Here is an 8,309-nt window from a genome sequence, read left to right as displayed (position 1 = left end):
CTCTACCAAGAGCCCTGGGTTCCAGCTGCAGCCTCACCTGCTGTCTCAGGAAGACCCTGAAGGCAGTGCCTACAGGTGAGTCCTAAACTTCTGGATCTGCCTTCCTCCGTGGTCCTCCTAAACATTCTCGCCACAACTCTGCTGTCATCTCTGGCTCATTTCTACTGCTCATTCCCATTTGAATTATTCTAACTCCTGCCATTTCTGCCCCTAAATACACCCACAATGGCCCAGGTCACAAGGCCTTGATTGGCTAAGTCCAAGTCATCACTTTGATTCTTGGGCCTTTAGTGATACTGTGGCTCCTTTGTGAACACTGGCCAAGGCTCTCCATGCAGTGCAGATCATAGATGCGTGGTACTAGAGAAACAGGGCCTTTGAGAATATTAGAAATAAGTTCTTTCCCTTGGCTAGGCTTAGCCCTAGGTCGGGCTAAAGACTGATGCCTTACAAAGTGCAGTAGGGGGAATTAATTCACATTTGCCCTTGGTGGCCAGAGCCCTTGTGAGCAAGCTACACAGCTGGACCTGGTGGCCCTTCTGTAGCTCAGATGCTGCACTTGCCTCTTAGTAAATCTGATACCACTCCTGCCTCCTCTGATCTGTTCTCCACCTACAAATCAAGAGATGATACAACACACACACACACACACACACACACACATTTTAAGCTAAAAGTTCATATGTAGCCTCCTTTGCTCTTTGCAAAGAGTTCACACTATCCAACCTAGATACTGCTCCTATAACATGCACCTCTGCTACCTCTCCTCACCCCTTCCATCTGACTGATCAGTCATATTTCCCCAAAAGCTGTGCCCTTTTTGTGTCTTTGCATAGTCCTGCTCTTGTTCCCACAGCCAGAGAAGCTACCCTCCCTCCCTGATGAGGCCCATCTTTCCTTGGGTTGCCCCAACTGTTCTGAGGAAACCTGGTTATCCTCTCCCTGCAGACCACACATCTGCATGAATGAAATCTTACACACAAACACTGGCTTCTGCTATCCTCCTGCTTTAAGAAGCTATGCAAGGAAAAAGCCAACATCCTCATTGTTGTTGGGCACATGGGTACAGGCAAGTGCCTTTTTTAAGGGATATGTCTCTTCCATAGAAGAGAATTCCATGCAGAAGATTGCTCTTTTGTTTTGCTTTGCTTGTCTTAGTGAAGTATATGTTCAGATAAAATCTGTAAAAAATATGATGGCACTGACTCTGGGCCACCACCAGAGCCTGCGGCACCAGTCCACTCTGTCAACACTTCCAGAGGCTGCAAAGGACACCTACAGCACAGCAAGTGCATCCATATGGTTGCTGAACAGCTGAGCAGAATAGAGTGATTTGTGAGGGACCAGTTAAGCTTCAGGTGGGAGAAGCACAATGAGGAAACTTGCTGCTGAGCCATGAGATGTGGACTCTGATCCATGACTAGAGATGCTCACTGTTAGTGATAACAGTATGTCTGGGCTGGGGACTGGGGTGGGCTTCAAAGAGGGCTGAGCATGCTGCACAGACTGAGACAGGAGGATCACAAGTTCTAGGCCAGCCAGGCAACTTAGTGAGACCCTGCTACAAAACAAAAAAACAAGTAAAAAGGGCTGGGAATGTGGCTTAGTGTTACAGTGCTTGCCTGGCATTTTCAGGCCCTTGGATCCAAACCCAAGTATGCAGATGGGAACAGTGTGCAAGGTGAGAGATGCTGTGGCTTGAAGAGAACAGGGGAGATGTTGGGCCTCTCGTGAGGGTGATGCAGATAAACAAGGGTATACTCTCATTTTGCCTTGCAGATTAATTCTGCAAGGATTACAAAGCCAAATGGAATTGGGCTGTCTGTTTTGAGGCACTGACTATGGGGTTTATACTTATCAAATATTTACAAGACAGCCAATGTAATGGCACCCATCTCTTTCTAGAGCAGGCCCTAGAGTGTTTCTCCTGGATGCCATAAGAGGCTGTGGGTCAAAGCTTCCCTGAATGCTCTCAGCAGTGTGGTACAGTGGGTCAAAGAATCTGGGTACAATTTGAGGCTCTCAGTGATGGTCTGGAGTCCTGAACCTTCCTGGGCATCTCAAGCTCACGCCATTTTTTTTTTTTTTTTTATCGGTACCGGGGATTGAACCCAGGACTGCCTGCTTCCAAGGCAGGTGCTTATGCCGCTGAGCTAAATCCCTAGCCCCACTCATGCCATTTATAATTCTGACCGTTTTGTCATCTCATCAGCCTAGAACTGGGGAAAGGAGGTTTTGCTGATCATCTTTTGGTGAACACAGGATTTGTGCAATGGATGGATCCTGGAAAGAAACCAAAGGATTGGAGCATAGAGGTCTGGCTGTCACCAAGACCATCTCAGTGTCCTGAGAATCTCAGAGGACCTGTAATAGAGTAATGAGAGTGATGCAGGATTGTATGTGCCAGTGTTTCATGTAAGATACTTTATTAAATCCTCAAGCAACCCTAGAGTGCATAGGTATATATTTACCGTTCTGCAGATGAGGATATATGCTGAGAATGGTTAGACATGGTCCAGATAATACAGCTAGAAAAAGGCTTCTGACCCTAAACCTTCTCCTAGTTAAAGTCTCCTCCTTTAGTATGGCAGCAGAAATACATACCCTTCAGCAGGGTCTCCATGGTGCTGGAGAGGCTGGGAGCTGTGTGAGAACACAAGTATGGCTTCTTTCTTTTCTCCAGACTACAGGGAAATTGTGCAGGCAGGCCTAGCTGTCTTCTTGCTAGATACCCTGGAAGATGTATGTGTTCACAAGTTTTCACAAACCCTACATGACTGCATGGGACCCCTGATTCTGGGTGGCTTAGTTTGGCAAGCATGTAGTGGGCACTGTGTGTGCTCTGCCAGTGGAGAACTTCCTATTGGGGAAGAAGCAGTTGTGGCAATGTCATCGCTCTGATTAAAGAAGACAAGGAGCAAACATAGTGCCTAATAAAGGGAAGAGATTGGGCAGCTGGACTGGGGATGATTTGCACTCTTAATGGGATAGTATGAGTGGGACTGGCTGAGAAGGACACCTGGCACAAGGGCTGTGATAAGAAGCCCCACTGAGAGAGCAGCTTGGGAGTCCTCCCGGGGAGTCATCACAGGCAGATGGGACTGGCTCAGGACATTGGCCTAAAGATCCTGGGTCATGTGGTCCAGGGCAAAGATGAGCCTCAGTCTGAACATCTGGGGACCGCTGGCCTGCTCTCCACAGTGGATCACACTTGTGTGCACTAAAAGACCTTGACCCAACTCACAGCCACAGCAAGAGCTGTCTAGCTCAGGGTGACTGAAGGAGGACAACTAGCCCCAAGCAGGGACTCCCCACCTGCTCTCTGCGTGGACAGTGGGGCAAGAAGAAGCCGAGATGCTGTGTGACATGAGCAGAGGACTGGGGGTGGGGCTGGATGGATAGGGGACCTACTTGGGCAAGGAAGTCAGGAGTGGATGACAAGGTAGGGGGCCCAAGTATGGGTCAGCTAGGCAAGCCCAGGGGCAGCTCTTGTCCAGGAGCCCACAGATGGCTTCAATTGCAGGACTCTCAAAGTTCAGAACTTAGGAAAACCAGGCCCTTTGTGCTTGTAGAGGCATAAGTGGGTTCTGGGGACTCTGCCAATGTGGACAGAGGAATGGCAAATTTGGGGGACTCTCCATCAGTGTGGCACACATAGGTGGTCAGGGCCATCCTGCCCCTGCTCGCTAGGGCTCCCTCTTGTGGCATGCCACAGCAACACCCCAACTCTGATATTGGTCCTCTACCCAGCAGGTGCCATGTCTTGCTCAGGAACCATGAGTGACGAGAAGAGCCTATAAATGTGAGGAAGAATCAGAAACATGACCCCAACATGTCAGTTTCAAATATTTGAGGTAGGGTCTGTGTGCCCCAGCCAAAGGCCGTAGCTTCCTGAGATTCCCAACATCCCATCACATTCTATCCCCACCTGGTACCCAAGGAGGGCTCCATCTTCTTCAAACTCTATGATTTGCTGAAGGTGACACTTAGTCCCACACTCATCCATAATGCAACATCGCCCTCTGGTGGTAACATCTAGAAGCCTCTTCTCTTGTAACCCCAGTAGCCAGGATGCCATTCCTGGAAGCACATCTGTATAGGGTAGTCTTCTAAGATCACTTGAGGTGCAGAAGGATGTAGGATAACTGGCTATCTTGGAGAGTTAGGAAAGTAAGGTCTGCATATATCTCAAGGGTCAAAAAGGACACTTACTGTGACAAGCTGAATTTCTCTTTCCAGGTGTTACAGGGTACCAGGAAGCCTCTGAGAGATTCTGCCATGGCTAAATTAGATTCCAGAAAGGAGCAGAATCCATGAACATTAGTTCTAATCTTTTTCCTTGCTGGGAAAGCCCTAGATATAGTTCTATGGATCTCTTACCAACCCACAAAACCTCTTTTCAGGAGTAGGAGAGGAAGAAAACACATTCATGACTGAAGTATTAAACCCAAGGGTGACACTCACCATAGGCAGCCACTAGGAGGTTGCAAAGACAGAAGAAATGGCACTGTATAGCACGGCCAGTGGGTATGCCTATCCACCCTCTCCTCTCCTGACGATCTGTCCTCAGATGGAGGAGTCGCCAGACCCACGGGTCTCACAGTGTTCCTCTGTGTTTGCAGAGTGGCCTTAGGCAAGAGGAAAATGACCCCTTAGCTCCATAATGGGAGACAGTTTGGCATTTGGAATCCAAGTTAGTCTCCTCTGTCCTCCAGCCACTGGAAGGCAGGGCACAACCTCCCTGGATGGTTCCATCTCAATGAAGCTCCTGAGTCCTTGAGAAGAGAGTCTTGAGTGTAAACCTGGTAAGAGACTTATTAGTTATTGAGGTCTGCATATATCTCAAAAGGGCAGAAAGGGCCTGTGTAGGGATAGGCTTTCTAAATAAGGGAGAAAGTACGTCTTCCATTTTAAAAATTTTTAACAGGGAGAGCTCAGCATTGTGGTTGTCATTTTCCTATACCCTTGCTCTGCTTCTGGAACACTGCCTGGTACTCCTGGGTCAGGCCAGTAGGGTTCCGGTCCAAGCACAACTGTGGACAGAAATGTTTTCCTCCCTGTCTTGTCTTGTCTTCTCTTCTCTTCTCTTCTCTTCTCTCCTCTCCTCTTCTCTTCTCTTCTCTTCTCTTCTCTTCTCTTCTCTTCTCTTCTCTTCTCTTCTTCCTTCCTTGATTTCTTCCTTCTCTTCTTCCTCCACCTTTCCTCTTTCTCCTTCTCTTTCTTTTCCTCTCCCTCTTCCTCCTCCTCAGACATATCCTCCTTCTTCTCCTCCTCCTCTTTTTTTACCCTGTTGGGGATCAAACTCAGGGCTTTCCACATGCCATATAAATGCTCTACCACTGAGCAAAATGCCTAACCCTACACTGAAAATCTGATATCAATGAGCTTATTTAGTATTTTGTATAAAGCTTCATATTTGTTAGCAGAAAATTGTAACTCAGTGAAAGTTAAGGATTGCTTATAGTAATAGATTTTTCTTTCAGATTCAGACCTCTGTCTTTACCAAAAATTTATGTGATGTATATCCCATTAAAGGTCACAAGTTAAGCAAAAGTTTCTTATTTATTAGAGTTGAGAGTTTTAAAAATTATGCTATGTCTAAATGAAAATTTAAGTATATTAGAAGATAGCATCATGAATATTATGCATGGCTTTTAATTTCCAGTTTTCTGTGTAAAAATGTGACTTACCTGTTATATTCTGTAGAGTTTTACATAGACACCCATGGTTGGTATGTTCTATGGTGTTTGCTATTCAGATAAGATAGTAACATTAAGCTTACTTCTTCCATTATAATGTAATGTCATTCATCTTTTCTTCTGAATGCTCAGCAACTGAGGTTTGATAACTAAAAATTAGAGAGATCAATGGGCTAGAGATTAGCCAATATTTTGGCCCTAGCCCTCCAAGGTCAATGAGGATCCAAGACTTAAAAGAACCTCTCCTGCAACATCCTACAACTCAGGTAACTCCCTCCTTTTCTGATCAAGGAGATTGTAGGACCACAGAGGAGAGTGATCAATGGTATATAGTATGCCTAAGGAGACTTACTAGGAAAGAAAAATCTCTCAAGCTTTCACAGAAAGCAACTTGGCCAAGCAATGGCCGTGACCATCCAAATGCTGACACTGACAGAAATACTAAAAGACGCTATACACGGTTCCAAGATAAATCCTGAGGAGACACAACTGACCTTGACAGACAGCAAAAATTAATTAATACAGGTCTACCTTAACTTGGTTTTGAACACACAGCAGAAAATTATAACTATAGGGAAAAAAATTGTCTGCAGCAGTCCTCTAAATACAGCTCCTCCAACTTCAACTGACCACCCATCACTTGCAGCTACAAAACAGAAAAGGGAGAGAAGTAGGGATCCACTAAGGCTGGAAATTGATCACATGTGTAGGGGTGAAGCAAGGCCTCTCTGAGAACAAAGAGCTCTTGAAGCAAGCCAAGAAGCTGGTTGTTAGGCAAAAAGCATGTCACGTGACGTGAAACAACCAAATGTATAAATAAACACGGTACAGTGGTTGAACAATTTCTTTTCCTTTCACGAGGAGAGAGGGCTCCACTTGGCCTCAGCTTTCTGCCTCTTATCCTTGTTTCTCCGTGCTCTCACAATCCTTTCTCCAGGAACTTTGAGAGCTGTGCTGAACCCAGCACCCCAACCCCACCCACAACTAGCTACTGTCCTCATCTTCATGTCACCATTGACTCAAGCCAGAAAGGATTTATGTCCCTTCAGGAGTCAGCAAAGCCCAATAAACCAAGTTTCTTCAGCCTTATTTGTGTCAGGTCAGTGCTCTAGGACCATACCCCCCACCCGTCTTAGCATTTACTTCCAAGGTCTCTTAAATTTAGATGGGAACCTCCTATCCAGGGACACTAAGGCTCAGGGCAGAAAGCAATTAAAAGATAAACACTTGAGCCAGTGTTTTTTGTACAGCATTGTGAAGGTTGAACTGTGCACTTAAAAGGATTAAATTAGTAAATCCGGGGTTATGAATGTTGTGGAAACTGTGGAACCAAATCATAGTCACTTTTGTTAATACTTAACCAAATAAATAAATTAATAAGAAAAGTTGGTTAGTTATAAGGAATTTCATGGATATATAATCAAGGTACATAGTCACTGGAGAGTCTGCTAAGGCCACCATGTGCACAAAACCCAGGCCAAGTTTACACAGCAAATACTTCTGCAAGGACATCTGACTAATGACTGTCAGCTCAAGTGAAGAGTGGCACCATTCTGGTCACTGATTCATGAATCCCCGGGATTGTAGTCCTTTGGCCAAGAATTACTGTTTCAAAATATCTTATGTAATCCTCCCCATTTGTCCGTAACACCTTACCCTTGCCTTGATACCTTATGCTTGCCTTGACAGTCTCTGAGTACACTCATGATTTACAATGACACACAATCTCCATTGCTATCTTGTTACTCCCCATTACACTTAATAGAAATGCTTCCTCTGTGCATTGTTTTAGCACCATAAAGAATAAAACTGTTGTCCCAGGCTAGCGCCTTCCTCAGCTTCTCCCTGTAGACTCTATTGCCATCCTTTAAAGTCTGAACTAGAGGATGATATGCAAGACCCAAAAGGACCTCAGAAAAGGATGCCAGTGGTCACCAACTGGATGTGTGGTTGGTGCTGGAAGGAGAGACAGAAGTGATTGTGGCCTTCAGATCTGGGTCCTGTCAGTACATCTGTGTCTTCTCAGGAGCTGAAACAACTTCATGGAGGACAAGTTTGATTTGGCTTGTGTTAACTTGGAAAATACATTTTCTTCTGGAAACCAGCAGAAGTAATTAACATAAATTATCTCACTTAAAATCAATGAGAAATTCACTCAGCTTTCAGAAGTCCTACAATTATGTTTTCTCTAGGCTCCTAATACTTTACTGATTGCCCATTGTCACAACAATCCACCTCTTCCTTCTCCCTGTCCCATAATAAGCTCAGAGAGGGAGGTGGACAGTCAGAATATTTGAACTCTGCAGTCATATCATCTTTGCAGATTTACAGTATATAGTATATATTACCCACAGCATGACACCCCTAGAATGCAGGGCACTCACATTGTGGCCAGTGCTTACATACTACTTAACCACCCTCCACACCAGTTACTATTACACAGACTCATTAGGAGTACTGCCTAGTACTCTGGGCCCTCTACTCCCTTCTTTGGATTTCTAGTTCAACTTTTTCTCAACATTCAAGAGTTTTGTACTGAAAGCATGTAAGAAATACACATGAACTCACCTCCCAGAGATGATTTTCTTGATCTCTGATCCAGTGTCTCAG

This window comes from Cavia porcellus, unplaced genomic scaffold (assembly GCF_034190915.1).
Source record: "Cavia porcellus strain 051 isolate PalLab524CR breed Dunkin Hartley unplaced genomic scaffold, mCavPor4.1 scaffold_18, whole genome shotgun sequence".
NCBI classification, from domain to species: domain Eukaryota; kingdom Metazoa; phylum Chordata; class Mammalia; order Rodentia; family Caviidae; genus Cavia; species Cavia porcellus.
This window is presented reverse-complemented; position numbering follows the sequence as displayed.